Below are 15351 nucleotides of genomic sequence, written 5' to 3'. Positions count from 1 at the left end.
GGGAGCTAGCTGGTGGCAGGTGTTGGAGAGTTCTTGATCCTTGGATGTTTTTCTCCTACTGTTCTGACAGAACCCACTTTTTTTTGTTCTTTTGGTGTACACTGGAAAGCCCTTTCCCTAGGCTTTTGCTTGGTTGGGGATAGAGAGTGGTTGAGTGGGCTGACTTTGGGTAGGATAAAAGTTGTTTTTTATTTTTTCCTCTTTGGCCTTTAAAGTCATTTGTTAAATTTTGTTTGTCCACCTGATACGGCACAATTTGTAAATAGAAAATCAATCATGGCCATTTTCCTGAAATGTTTTGGGAATGCTCCATTGGTGTAAAGGGCATCAGCTTTTGAGTCTGATGCTAAACCTGGACCTCTCACCAGCTACACTTACAACCAAGGCCTGTTGCACTTACTCTGTGGATATCAGACCTACATTCTTTGGCAAGGCTCCCTGATTTCTGTAGCAAAGCAACACTAAATTCTGTGGTAATGTTGATTATAAAATAATTCTAGAACATAGTGCTAATTAAATTTTAAAAAAATCTATTTTACAGTGAATTTAGAATATTTTCAACACTATCAGATATTATGATGGCGCTCTATAGTTGAAGTTGTGTTGAGATTTGTACTTAAAATAGGAATTAAATTTCCCTTTATACAAAGAATATTGTCTTTTCTCTCTGGAAGGAGTATGTGCTATATGTCTGGAGAAGAATGTTCTGAGAATTTCCAGGTAAATCTGTTAGTTAAAAAGCATTTAAAAATCACGCCTTTTTTTTTTAAAAAATTTGAGTAACTTTGGTTCCATGTAGCAAAGATATTTCTGAAGCTTGAACATTTAAAATTGACTCAGGTATAGGCAATTTAAGTTAATGATTATGCAAATGGTTGATTTATAAATACTGTACTTGTAACCATTTCTGTTTACATTAGTGTTTATAAGTTTTGTCAAATTAATTTGTCATACAGTGTATTTTCTGACTATTGAGGTGTATAACTGATTGTATCCATTCTGCTCAAAAGAGAATGGTGGCTCAACACCTGGTACGGGAAGTTGATGGGGAAGCATCCTTTATTAAAAGGAGTGTCTTGTAACTCAGCCAGATAAGTGAATTTGAGTTTCATTGGCTGTGTGGTAAGCAAGGACCTACACCCAGGAATTTGTCTTCTTAACCTTTGGAAACTTGTAGGAGGGAATTGCTTTCCTGTGGATTTCCTAAGGTTTACAGGACAAAAGCCTCCTACATAGTTCCTGACACACCTCTACCCTGATATAACACGAATTTGGATACAATGCGGTAAAGCAGCGCTCCGGGGGGGGCAGGGCTGCGCGCTCCTGCAGATCAAAGCAAGTTCAATATAATGCAGTTTCACCTATAACACAGTAAGATTTTTTTGGCTCCCGAGGACAGCGTTATATTGGGGTAGAGGTGTATATGCAGTGAGGGAACTTGTCGTCTTGGTCCCTGTAACGGGTTGGGACTCACCCCAGCGGTGCCTCCTGCTGGTGACTCTGGGAATTAGCTCTGTTCCAGTGGAGCGCCTCCTCCCGGTGGTGTCCCGTCCGTCGTTCTGTCCTCTGTTGTTGTCTTTGGACCCGCGTTGCTGCGTGCTTGGCGGCGTCCTCTTCGAGGCAGTGCCCCTTAGTCTATCTGCGCCCCCTTCCGGGGGTCGGTGATCAGCAGTCCCACACCCCAGTCACTGTGTCCAACCGCCCTCTGAGTCCAATCCCTCTTGTCAGGGATCTGGCGTAGCAATATGGCCGCTCCCTACGGCCAATGGCTGGGTGCACTGCAAGGAGTGAAGGGGGGGGACCCAGGCCCACCCTCTACTCTACGGCCCAGGGACCCTCTGGCGTCAGCCTCGCTGTCCTTCTCTCCCCTTCCGCTGTCTGTTTCCCTGGGCCGCTTCCCCTACGGCCCCTTGCACCTGCTAGGCCCTTCCCTTCAGGGCCTGCAGCCTGGCAGGCTTTGGGTTCAAGCTCCCTAGCCTCCCCGAGCCTGGCCAGCACTGTGCTGTCCGTGGTGCTAGTCTCCTCCCTTGGAGACTGACCTTCCCCTGTCAAAGGCCTGGGACAGACTGACTGCTCCTGCTCTGGGCAGCCTTTATATATGTCTGAGCCTGGCCCTGATTGGCTGTCTCTAAACTGGGCCCTAATTGGCTCACAATAAGCCCCTCGCTGCTTGGCTCACAATAAGCCCTGTCTGTGCAGGCACCCTGGCCTGCTGCAGCCCATTCTCACAGGGAGTGGGGCAGTCCGCCCCACTACAGTCCCCTATACACATTGACAAGCTCCCTTATGCACTTCCTTATTCTCCCTGGCCAGTAGTCTACCAACAGTCAATGCCCTTCTCCACTGCCATTTCCTATTGATCATTTGTAAATGGTGTGTGTGAGATATATAAATATTTGATGTCAACATTTGTGTGTTATTTCAGGTCTTTGAGGGGCTGGAGAGATGAACTCACGTTGCCACATGAGCCTTTTGACATTTGATTTTTGTTATATAACACACAGTGAATGTATGCGTGGCAGTGTGTGTGTATTTCCACAATATTTGTGTGTGATTTGATTTAGTAATGAGTGTTGTATATTTTGGGGGAGGGGGCGGGGTTGGAGAGTCATAATGTAAATAAATAGTGGAACCTTTTAGCATGAGTTCAATTTAGGTACATAAAGAAAATGTCTAATTTCAAAACAGTGGAAATTTTAAAAAGAATGCACTTAACAGAAAAAATGCTTGCTTTCTCATTTACTCCAGGACCAATAGGGTCACAATAAGGATATTGGGTAACCTAAAGAATTCCAGATAATTTTCATTAATGGTTAATGTGCCAAAAATTGTTCCAGCAAAGAAAGGTTCTTTATTATTATTTTTGAGCACGTCAAGCAGAGAGGGATTAAGGTTTTGTGGGACCCTAGGCCACAGCAAGTGGGAGGGCCCCTCCTCAGCCCTTTTGTCTGCAGCCCTGCCCCGTTCCACGCCTTCCGCCTGCGGCCCCGGCCACAGCCCCACCTTATTAGAATCCTAGAACTGGAAGGGACCTCAAAGTCATCTAGTCCAGTCCCCTGTACTCATGGCAGGACTAATTATCTAGACCATTCCTGATAGGTGTTTCTCTAACCTGCTCTTAAAAATCTCCAATGATGGGGATTCCACAACTTCCCTAGGCAATTTATTCCAGTGCTAACCACCCTGACAGGAAGTTTTTCCTAATGTCTGAATTAAACCTTCCTTGCTGAAATTTAAGCCCATTGCTTCTTGTATTATTCTCAGAGGTTAAGAAAAACAATTTTTCTTCCTCCTCTTTATAACAACCTTTTACATACTTGAAAACAATTATCATGTCCGCTCTCAGTCTTCTCTTTTCCAGGCTAAACAAACCCAATTTTTTTTCAATCTTCCCTCGTAGGTCATGTTTTCTAGACCTTTAATTGTTTTTGTCGCTCTTCTCTGGACTCTCTCCAGTTTGTCCACATCTTTCCTGAAATGTGGTGCCCAGAACTGGACATAGTACTCCAGTGGAGGCCTAATCAAAGCCGAGTAGAGCGGAAGAATAACTTCTCGTGTCTTGCTTACAACACTCCTGCTGATACATCCCAGAATGTTTGCTTTTTTTTTTTTTTTTTTTGCAACAGCATTACACTGTTGACTGACTGTTGTGGTCCACTATGACTCCCAGATCCCTTTCCGCAGTACTCCTTCCTAGGCAGTCATTTCCCATTTTGTGTGTGTGCAACTGATTGTTCCTTCCTAAGTAGAGTACTTTGTATTTGTCCATAGTGAATTTCATCCTGTTTACTTCAGACCATTTCTCCAGTTTGTCCAGATCATTTTGAATTTTAATTCTATCCTCCAAAGCACTTGCAACCCCTCCAAACTTGCTATGGTCCGCAAACTTTATAAGTGTATTCTATATTCCATTATCTAAATCATTGATGAAGATATTGAACAGAACCAGACCCAGAATTGATCCCTGTGGGATCCCACTCGTTATGCCCTTCTAGCATGACTGTGAACCACTGATAACTACTTTCTGGGAATGGTTTTCCAACCAGTTTTGCACCCTCCTTATAGTAGCTTCATCTAGGTTGCATTTCCTTAGTTTATTTATGAGAAGGTCATGCGGGACAGTATCAAAAGCGTTACTAAAATCAAGATATACCACGTTTACCACATCCCTCCTATCCACAAGGCTTGCTAGCTTTCTTTGACAGGGTATGAGGCTGGTTTGACACGATTTGTTTTTGACATATCTATGCTTTTACTTATCACCTTATTTTAGATTCTTGCAAATTGATTGCTTAATTATTTGCTCTATTATATTTCTGTGTACAGAAGTTAAGCTGACTGGTCTGTAATTCCCTGGGTTGTCCGTATTTCCCTTTTTATAGATGGGCACTATATTTGCCCTTTTCCAGTCTTCTGGAAACTCTCCTGTTTTCCATGACTTCTCAAAGATAATCACTAATGGCTCAGATATCTCCTCAGTCAGCTCCTTGAGTATTCTAGGATGCATTTCATTAGGCCCTGGTGAATAGAAGACATCTAATTTGTCCAAGTAATTTTTAACTTATTCTTTCCATATTTTAGCCTCTTCTGATCCCACCTCATTTTCACTGGCATTCACTACATTAGATGTCTGATCACCATCAACCTTCTTGGTGACAACTGAAACAAAGAAGCACCTCTGCCATTTCCACATTTTCTGTTGTTATTCCCCCTACCCTCCCAATTGAGTAACTGGCCTACCCTGTCCTGGGTCTTCCTCTTACTTCTAATGTATTTGTAGAATGTTTTCTTGTTACCCTTTATGTCTTTATCTAGTTTGATCTCATTTTGTGCCTTGGCCTTTCTAATTTTGTCCCTACATACTTGTGTTGTTTGTTTATATTCATCCTTTGTAATTTGACCTAGTTTACACTTATTGTAGGACTCTTGATTTTTAGATCGTTGAAGATCTCCTGCTCAAGCCAGGGTGGTCTCTTGCCATACTTCCTATCTTTTCTATGCAGTAGGATAGTTTGCTCTTGTGTCCTTAATAATGTCTCTTTGAAAAACTGCCAGCTGTCGTCTTGCTTCCCATGGGATCTTACCTACCAACTCCCTGAGTTTGCTAAACTCTGCCTTCTTGAAATCCATTGTCTTTATTTTGCGGTTCTCCCTCCTACCATTCCTTAGAATCACAAACTCTATCATTTCATGATCACTTTCATTTCACCCAAGCTGCCTTCCACTTTCAAATTCTCAACCAGTTCCTTCCTATTTGTCAAAATCAAATCTAGAACAGCCTTGCTCCTGGGTAGCTGGCTCCACTTTCTGAAATAAAAAATTCTCCAATACAGTCCAAGAACTTCTTGGATAATCTGTGCCCTGTTGTGTTATTTTCCCAACAAATGTCTGGGTAATTTGAAGTCCCCCATCACCACCAAGGCCTTTGCTTTGGATGATTTTGTTAGTTGTTTGAATGAGGTGGATGAGGCCTTTTTTTAATTCTGCCTGTTCCTCCTGCCATCTTGCCCTGTTCCACACACGATGAGCCCATTATTGCCCCTGCCCCCGCAGCTCTGCAACCTTGCTTCCCTGCCCCCTCCCCCACACCTTGTACCAAGACCTGAGAAGCTCTGTCTCCCTCCCTTCCTCCCCCTGCCATGGCCCTGGGCCGCAGTGGGCAGAGCTTCCCCAGCCCTGAGTCTGCCGCAGAGAGCTAGAGCTCCTCCAGTTCTGGGTCCATAGGTGTAGTTTTGACTTCTATATTTGGGCGGAGGGGCAAAGCGCACCCATGCACACGTGCACACTGAAGCCAATCCCCTTGGTTCACTGGCTCTCGCTCTCTGCCTACAGTACTACCTGGGGTGCTGGGTGGGGACAGGACAGCGTAATGCGGGAGCCCCAGCTGCTGCTGGCAACCACTCCTACACTGGCTGCTGCAGTGATGTCCTTGCTGTCGTGCTGCTGTGGTTGCCTCCCTGCTGGGGCTGCTGCCGCCCAAGGAATGCCATATGCTGGGCTCCTGCTTCCACCCACTCATTCCTGTATCCCCTTCTCTTCTCCTCACCCCCCGCCCCTCACACTCTTGGTTGTAGAGGAAACAGGAGGGCCCTGGGACCCAGGAGGTGGTGTCCAGCTGCTGAGGCAGGATGCAGAGCAGAGGGGAAAAGCTGCCCTGCCCGTTCCCTGTGACCTGAAACATGTTGGGGGGAGGGGGAGAACGCAGCATGGGAATGACACAGCCCGCTGCTCCCCACCCCTGGATGAGCAGAGCGGGAGCAGGGCGTGGGGGTGCCCATTTTTCCTGGGCCCCCCAATTGGCTGGGGAGCCTGGGTACGGGCCCTGTCTGCTTAGTGGCTAATCTGCCACTGATGTGAAGTGCTGACAACCTTCTATGTGTTGAAGAGAGTTGCTGGGTACTGCACTTTTTGGGAGATATTAAATACTCAGATCTTTTCATTAAAATATCGCTAAACATGCATTATGAGAAAAGTTCCTGAAATACTAGAAAATAACTTTCAAATCCAGAAAGTAGAAACTCCAAGCTCAGAAGCTACCCTATCTCTATTTCTTGGCAATAGAGAAGAACTGGATGTGAAGATAAATTGAACCTTGGAACCAGTGACTGAGCTAATTTGAAATTAGAATAATAAAGAAAGAACGGCTTTCCAAATTTGCACCAGTATGAAGATAAAGGACTTAAGGTAAGCAAGTTTTGAGGACTTAACTAATGTAGGGCCTGATTCTGCCACCCATGCTCACATTTAGTAGTACGTTATTCTACAAGTAGTCATATTGAAATGAACCGGCTGCTTTCAGAGTATAGTACAGTAACTCCTTGCTTAACATTGTAGTTATGTTCCTGAAAAATGCGACTTAAAGCAAAATGATGTTAAGTGAATCCAATTTCCGCGTAAGAATTAATGTAAATGGGGGGGTTAGGTTCCAGGGAAAATGTTTTCACCAAAAACTATATTTTTACACACACACACACACACACACTCTTTTAAACAAACAATACTGGTACACAGTGATGATGATTGTGAAGCTTGGTTGAGATGGTGAAGTCAGAGGGTGGGATATTTCCCAGGAAATGCCTTACTGCTCAATGATGAACTAGCAATTGGCTGAGCCCTCAAGAGTTAACTCATTGTTAATGTAGCCTCATACTCTACAAGGTAGCACGAATAGAGGGAGGGGAGACAGCATGGCAGACAGACACACACAGTGTGTGTGTGTGTGTGTGAGAGAGAGAGATGCGCATTGCTCCTTTAAGTATGCTGACCCCATTCTAAGTACAATGCCTTTTAAAGTAGATCAGCAAGCTAAGACGGCAGCTGCTGCCAGGAAGCTCCCTCTGTCCTGATTCCTGTCGTGTGTGTCCCCTGCTCTATGGAAGATGGGATGTGCAGGGGGAAGGGGACACTCTGACATTAGCCCCCTTCCCCTCCTTCCCCCCCACAGCAAGCAGGAGGCTCCTGGGAGGAGCTCCAAGGCAGAGGGTAGGAGCAGCACATGGCAGTAGGGGGAGGGATAGCTGAACTGCTGGCAATTGATAGTCTGCTGGGCAGCTGCTGCAAAGGGAACTTAGGGGAGCAGGGAGCTGATAGGGGCGGGGCGGCTCTAGCAATTTCGCCCCCCCAAGCACGGCGGCACGCTGCGGGCGGTGCTCTGGCGGTCGCCGGTCCCGCGGCTCCGGTGGACCTCCTGCAGACGTGCCTGCGGAGGGTCCACCGGAGCCGCGGGACCAGCGGACCCTCCGCAGGCACGCCTGCGGGAGGTCCACCGGAGCCGCCTGCTGCCCTCCCGGCAACCGGCAGAGCGCCCCAAGCGGCATGCCGCCCCAAGCATGCGCTTGGCGTGCTGGGGCCTGGAGCCGGCCCTGGATAGGGGGGTTGTTGGTCCACCCTGGTTCCAAGCCCCCACCAGCTAGCTGCAATGGGCAGCTCTTCCTGCAAGCAGTGGACAAAGCAGGCGGCTGCCAAACAACATTATAAGGGAACATTGCGCAACTTTAAACTAGCATGTTCTCTAATTGATCAGCAATGTAACAACATTAACCGGGATGACTTTTAAGTGAGGAGTAACTGTGAGCAGAACTGAAAAGATTATATCACTTATTACAGAATTTTAAGGAAAATGCAGAGAACTAGAACACTGGCTTCTGGGAAGTTGTTCTTCATATCTTGTCTGTAGACCCATCAAATTTTTCTGGCCATGATATCCAAACCACTGTTAGAGAGTATGAATCAGAAATAGACTGAGAATTCTTACAGGGAGTAGATACTTGCATTAACCAGTTATTGCCTTCAAAACATTTTATCCTTTTCATTTTGATATTAGAGACTGATTAGGAATTACAGTTCTTCTAGTCCTCAATTCTCTTTAGATAAAATAGAAATTTGTGATACTAATACATGAAAAATTTGTTTTTGCTTTGGTTCATGGGATAGACAAACTGTGATTGGTCACTCCTTAATATGAAATACATTTTCAGATCTGGGCCAATGGGGCTTTCCTAGCTTTGACAGGTTGGGGTTCTCTCTGGGTTAATATTTAACTAACATTAATCACCGCATAGCACAAAGAGTCTTTCTGTGAAAGAGGTCTGATTTCTTCATGGCTTGCCAAAATTTTGTATGTGGGTTGGCAATATGCATGCCCAGCTTTTGATGCGATTTTATATGGCAGAAATTAAACCATAAAAATTGAAGTAAAAACACCATATTATGAGGTCCGTTATTAAAATTAGTCTTCTAATGTAAAAGCTACATGAAGAATATATGTTATGGAAAGTATCTGAGAATGGTTGATGGCCTACTTTCATGCTTAAATTTTAGCCTTTTTAAAACAAGTTTAAAGATATGAGATTTTCAGAAAGGACAAAGGGAAGTTAGGCCTTTCAGTGGGAATTGAGTGTCTAATTCCTCTTTATGCCTTTGCAAGTTTCCCCCTTGAAGTGTGGCTATGCAGGAGACTATGATCTTGTATTTCAGAAGTGGTTTGATTTTGCAGGAGCCTTGTCTTCACTTGTAATCTAAAAGCCCAGTAAACAGCAATGTCAGTGGGCTCTGCATATCATCTAGTGCAGGGGTAGGCAACCTATGGCACGAGTGCCAAAGGCAGCACACGAGCTGATTTTCAGTGGCACTCACACTGCCCGGGTCCTGGCCACCAGTCCAAGGGGCTCTGCATTTTAATTTAATTTTAAATGAAGCTTCTTAAACATTTTAAAAGCCTTATTTACTTTATATACAACAATAGTTTAGTTATATTATAGACTTATAGAAAGAGACCTTCTAAAAACGTTAAAATGTATTACTGGCACGCAAAACCTTAAATTAGAGTGGATAAATGAAGACTCGGCACACCACTTCTGAAACGTTGCCAACCCCGATCTAGTGTTTTTGTCCATAAGAACTATGGCCATTTGTCCATAAGAACTATGGCCATTATACGTGTCATTCAAAATTTGTGTGTTCTGAGGAGGATAAAAATGGAGAGAAGATACCTGCTTCAAGATGGAGCGACATAATGGACTCCCCCTAAAGGGGCCTCAGGGAATCCAGAATTGCTTGTATGAAAGACCATATTCCTGCAAAGTACATCTTCTAACAAATTTCTTTATGACATGACTTTGGTATTCCAAGTGATGTAAGTTGTTCTGAAACCATGGACAAAAAAGCAGTTTAGCTAGAGCTTGATAGGAAGCTCTGAAATTAATGTCTTTTCTGAGATAGGCCACAGGGCATACCTTTATACAAATATTATTACAGTAGTGTGTAAGGTGTGAATACAGGGAGGCATTCCATCACACCCATTTTGGAATAATCCTTCTGTTTGATCTCTCCCTTTTAAAATGCCCCCCCCCCCCCAGCCGGTTTAGTGAATCCACTTCCCTTTCTGTGTTTGAGCATTATTTCTATCAGGCTGAGAACTTGTATGTTAATTGTATTTATTTAAAGAACAAAAACAAACAAGAAAAAACTGATAATTTGAGGCAACCAAACTTGGAGAATGTATTGCAAAGCTTGCCTATCACCCTTAACTAGTGAAAGTGCCAGGCCCACTGTGTCAGATGATGACTAGAATCTTATGCTAGTAACAGATGGTGTGTTCTTGAGTGAATGTCTTCAAATGAAAGTCAGGTCAAAAAGGGTTGTAATGAAATTTGATATGTTTTTTTTTTTTTTTAAATTTCAGGCAGGTGGGCTTTTCTGCATATTGTATTTAATACCTTTTTGTAGTCATTTTTGTTGACATTCACTTCTGTTTGTTAAACCTATATAAAAGGCTGTCGTATTATGGGTCTATTGAGCGGTAAACACTGTTTGTTTTTTTAAGATGTATTTTGTAACAATATATTTGTTCCTTAGCTTTGTTGTGGAAAGGATATCCTGTATTTGTTCATTTTGTGGCTTGCCATATGGTCTTGGAAACAAAGCATTAGAGATTTTTTTAGCATTGTCGATACCATTGCATTTGACCACACATAATAGATAATAAGATGCATGTGCAAGATGTGATGTTGGATGGTGGGAGAGAATTGATCATATTGTTCCTTCTTATAGACACTTTGCGCAAAAAAAAAAAAAAAAAAGTGTTGTCCCTCCCCCCACCTCAAAAAAAACCAACAAAAAAATTAGAGCAAATGTGAGGAGGAATGAGCAGATGTTCCTAAAAAGAGCAACATGTTAGATTTGTGCTATGCTGGGAGTGGAGATTTTATATAAAATAGTTCTTGGCAGCTTATCAAATAAAGTACAAGCTAAAGCTCTGAAAAGGTGTTAAAAATAAGACATGTATGTATAGCTCAGTCAGGAGAACAAGAGTCTTGAATAAGGAACTGAAATAAATGTTACTTAAGTTGAAAAAATAAAAAAACCATTGTTGCACCTTTTTACTAAAGGGAGAAAAAAAGCGTGTCTTGGTCATTTGTTTCATTTTCTCATAAATATAAAAAAATGGTTGAAAATTAACTTCAAAACTTTTAATCATCATAAAATAAAAATGTGCACCATTTCTTACATTAATTAATGCTCAAATAGCTGGGCAGTTAAGTTGTAGTGTGGAGGGGTGGTGAAATCCACAGTCCCAGCACAAGAACAGTGTGAGGGTGCTATACATCCACCTTCTGTTGCAGCTGCTATTGACTAGAACAGCACCTGTTGCCATTCTACACAATTTGCATGGTGTACAGGTACCATATAAACACAGTTCCACAGACTGGCCTGCCCCCACAATAATGTGACCATATCAATCTATGAAGGACTGATGCAGAGTGATGCAAATGGTCATGTGTCAGTCTTTGGTCCCGGGATGAATTTTGCACTGTATTCATGACTTTTGTTTTGTTTAAAAAGTAGACTAAAAAATAAACCAATAGGAATTTTAATACAAAGATGTATGTTTAACAATCTGACCAGAAACCACTAAACAAATCCCAGAGATGCACTCTTCTATACATTTTTCATCATTCTTTTCTGCCATTTCTGGGATTTTAAATGTAATATGTGGCTTCTCATTTTAAACATACCAAACTCTTTCACAGAACTGTCAAGGGGAGAGGTTGTTCAGGCAAACTTTCTTATAAGAGATTTAATTTTTTTGCTTTTTGTCTGTATTAAGAAAGTTTTTTGTACAGACAGGATCATCTGTCTCCAGTTGCTTGCAATGCCTGCTATGTATATCTGAGAGAGGTAGCAGGATACTTATTTGTTCCTTGGTGAAAGCAAGGGAAATTACTACCTTTTTGTTTTGATACAAACCAGTGAAAGGGTGTGAGTGAGTGAGAGTTTGTACAGTATGATTTGCTCTTGGTTATTTTTTCCCCCCCATTCCTTTTCATTGCTGGTAAGTCTGTTATGTTCTACTATAAGGCACTTTCCTACACTGGGGTTAAAAACATGTTTTTTTGTACACAGAGGTGTCTTTAGTGTTGTTGGATTGGCCACCGAAATATTTTTTATGCTTTCACTCCCAAGATGTTTCTTGCCCACTATTATGCCACCATGCATATAGCTGGCTAAAGGGGTTTGGGTAGGTTAGCAAGATGAGTAATTGGAATATGTATCCCATATTTACCTGATCTACTTTATAATAAAAAGTGTGTTTTATATAAAGAGAGATTTTCAGGTCTTCCATCCCAGTCAGATGTTGCTGAAGTGAAGCTCAGCTTCCTATTTTTCAATATTGTCAGCCTGTTTGTTTTATGTTTCCTAGGCTGTCTTTGAAAAGAAAAGGGCCAAAAACTTGCATTTAAAAATGAAATTGACTCTTTCACATCTAGTTCATGCAGGTCATGGATATCTGTGGCATACTCTTCAGAGAGTCCAAAGGCTGGCTGTGGCTGTGGTTTTGAATATTGTTCTGCATAGCTATTCAATAAAGATTGGGACAAATAGTGTTAAAATCAAATTTAAAACCCTACAATTTTAAACATGATTTGTCCCCCATCGGGGGGGGGGGGGAGGAAGGGATAGCTCAGTGGTTTGAGCATTGGCCTGCTAAACCCAGGGTTGTGAGTTCAATCCTTGAGGGGGCCACTTAGGGATCTGGGGCAAAAATTGGTCCTGCTAGTGAAGGCAGGGGGCTGGACTCGATGACCTTTCAAGGTCCCTTCCAGTTCTAGGAGATAGGTAATAATTGGAGATATACCAGTTACCTATCCAAGCTGGCTAGCTATACAGTGGTTAAAACAGTGTTTTAAAATGAGTTGAGCAAACCTAGTTTTAGGCCCAGTCGAGATGGAGCCAAAAAGAATGGCGCCTTGTGACTGGAAACATAGGAGTGAGGTATGAACTCTAGGATTCTGTTTGTGACTCTGCTGCAGGCATGCTGTATGTCTTGAGGAAAGTCACTTGAAGTGGGTATTCACCCACGAAAGCTCATGCTGCAAAACGTCTGTTAGTCTATAAGGTGCCACAGGATTCTTTGCTGCTTTTTCCCTCACTGTTTCCCCATTTATAAAAGCAGAATATTATCTCCCCCCCTACCCCCCCGAATGTTATGAGGCTTAATTAATGATTGCAAAGAGCTTCTGGAAACTTAGGTTAAAGACCCTACATAATGCTTGACTAATATGTGTAAGGTGGTGATAGATGATATGAAGGAAGAACTAGATAACATGACATTAGCAGTACTATGAAATTAATTTAGTGTTTGATTTTTTTCTATATTTTTAAAACATAGTTTTAAAGGTAATCTTTTTTTCAATTCCTTGGAAATCTTTCATGCCTATTTCCTACATCCATAAAGAAACCAAAAAAAAAAAAAAGGAGCAAGTTCAATTTTTTTTTAATTTGTAGGTCACCATAAAGTAGAGTCTCAGCTGATGCGATTTGTACTGACACTCTATTTAGGCTATTCTCCTATCTCTGCTGACTTTCAGTTTTTGTTGTTCTCCCATTCAGCAAGTAGAGACACATTCCTGGTGTTTTGTTGATATCATTTTTAGAGTTATAAGTGTCTGGTGAAGCTGCTGCTTTTTTTGATGATTTTTTTCATACTAATGACATTCCTTAGCTTGTGAATTAGTCCTAAATCACCCCTCTGTCCCTAAATGTTTTCATTTCGGTCCTCTAAACCAGGGTTTCTCAACCTGTGGGTCAGCCACTGCAACCTACAGGGCCCCAGCACCACTCAGGTTTGGCCCAGCTGTCATGATGACGGGAGTCTGGGTAGGCCAAATTTGAGTGAGTGACACTGTAATCCCCTGAGCCAGGTCATAACTCCACTTTCACAAATTTGGTCCAGTCAGAGGAGTGGGCAAACCCTGAGCGGTGCTGTGACCTCAGAGCTGATGGCCAAGCCCAGCCAGTCCCACAGCCCAAGAGCTTAACACTGTGGGGTGAATGCCGGGCAGTATCCAACTAAAATAACCACAGGGCCTCTGCCCCCAGACTTTTTACTGGGTTGCAGCAGGCCATAAACATTTACAAATGGGTCCTGAGCCTAAAAAGGTTGAAAATCACTGCTGTAAACCTCGGACTCTAATTCCCTTTGTTTTTCAACTTTCCTCTTGCCACATTTAACAACTTGTGTGGTTAAAAATTCCTGTCTTTGCAGGAGAAAAAGGTTAGATACAGTTCCTTTGGGTACCACTCCTGACTGTTCCAGTGAGGTCTTCGCAGGTCTCTGCCCCTTCTCTGGAACAATGTAACTGAAATTTGGACCAACATAGAATAATTTTCAACCTTTCCTGGTCCTAAATGCGAGTCCTGAACTTTGGTCCCCAAATGCTTGGCACTTTCCAGGATGGGGTGATAAGATAATCTTAAATTTTGTGAGTGGTTTTTTTTTTTTTATTTTTATTTTTTTATTTTAGGACTATTAGTTTTGTTTCACTAATGAAAAAGATTCAGCTAATTTAATCAGAAGACAATATTCAGATTTCTGGATGCAGGAATTAATTTAAAATTTAGAAACGTACTGTTCTGATGTAAAGGAAAGGATTACATGGTGCCCTGTAAGCTTTATGTCAGGAGAGTCATGGGTTATTTTGTCAAAGGGGTGTAGTTTGATAGTTAAGCATTTACCATACATTCTACAGACTGTAAAGATTGAGTAATGGCAATTCTGGAATGTGTTTAACTCTAAAACTAATACTTAAATTAAGTAATTTATATGGGAGGGTAACTGTGTAAGGTTTGACTCATTTGTAGACTTTCCTCTTAAAAGCATACTTTGTCCATAGTTCCGTTCTACTCACTGAGAAGAGCAGGGAATAAGTTAATTTGAGAGTCCTAAGGTATTTAGAGATATTAGATTATCTCCAAAGTCTGTTCAAATTCCTCCTCTAAGCTAACTTTTTGCCCAGCCTTTGGTTACCAACCCCCAACTCCCAAAGATATGCTGGAATCCATCTTTAAATTTTAATGCAGTTTAAAAAAAAAAAAAAAAGGAACTCATCATATGCACCTCTATATTAAAAACATTTCCCAATCTTTGTGTGGTGCAATTCTTCTTGTCCTTTATCATCTCTCCACATCCTGTTTGTCCCCCTTACTGTGGTAAGCTTAATTTAGATTCCACATTTCTGTGGAGAGGGATGTCATTTTAGTTGCCTGTAAAATGCTGTGTGCACCTCTAGGACTCTATAGTAACTTTAAGTCACAATTGTGTGTAATGATGCATCTACGCAGCCTCTGGGAAGGTGTTTCCCAGACCAGATAAACAGACATGTACTAGCTGTGCTTGTGGTAGTCTTGAAAAAACTTAAGTGTGGCCATGGTGCCATGGGCATCAGCTTGGGATAGCTACCCAAGTATTTACTCAGGGAGTTGGGCGGGGTTGTACTTGGCTGACTAGCCTGAACCACCAACCTTGCTGCTACAGCCACTGTTTTTAGTGTGTGTTTTCGAGCACAACTA

At 42.4% G+C, this 15351-nt stretch overlaps 1 protein-coding gene across 7 annotated transcripts in view; it reads left to right on the top strand.

Annotated features, from left to right (window-relative positions):
* Positions 1-15351, top strand: part of SIPA1L1 (signal induced proliferation associated 1 like 1) — a 382714-nt gene that overhangs the window by 45412 nt on the left and 321951 nt on the right. For 2 of the 7 annotated variants that reach the window (XM_039534591.1, XM_039534584.1), the window contains one exon: positions 6562-6684. The exons of the other annotated variants lie outside the window; for them this stretch is intronic. The gene's annotated coding sequence lies outside the window, so the exon portion shown is untranslated. The remainder of the gene's footprint in view (positions 1-6561; positions 6685-15351) is intronic. 7 annotated transcript variants of the gene reach the window in all.

This window comes from Mauremys reevesii, linkage group 4, assembly GCF_016161935.1.
Source record: "Mauremys reevesii isolate NIE-2019 linkage group 4, ASM1616193v1, whole genome shotgun sequence".
Classification (NCBI taxonomy): domain Eukaryota; kingdom Metazoa; phylum Chordata; order Testudines; family Geoemydidae; genus Mauremys; species Mauremys reevesii.
Note: the sequence above shows the minus strand (reverse complement) of the source record. Positions and strands in the feature narration are given on the sequence as shown.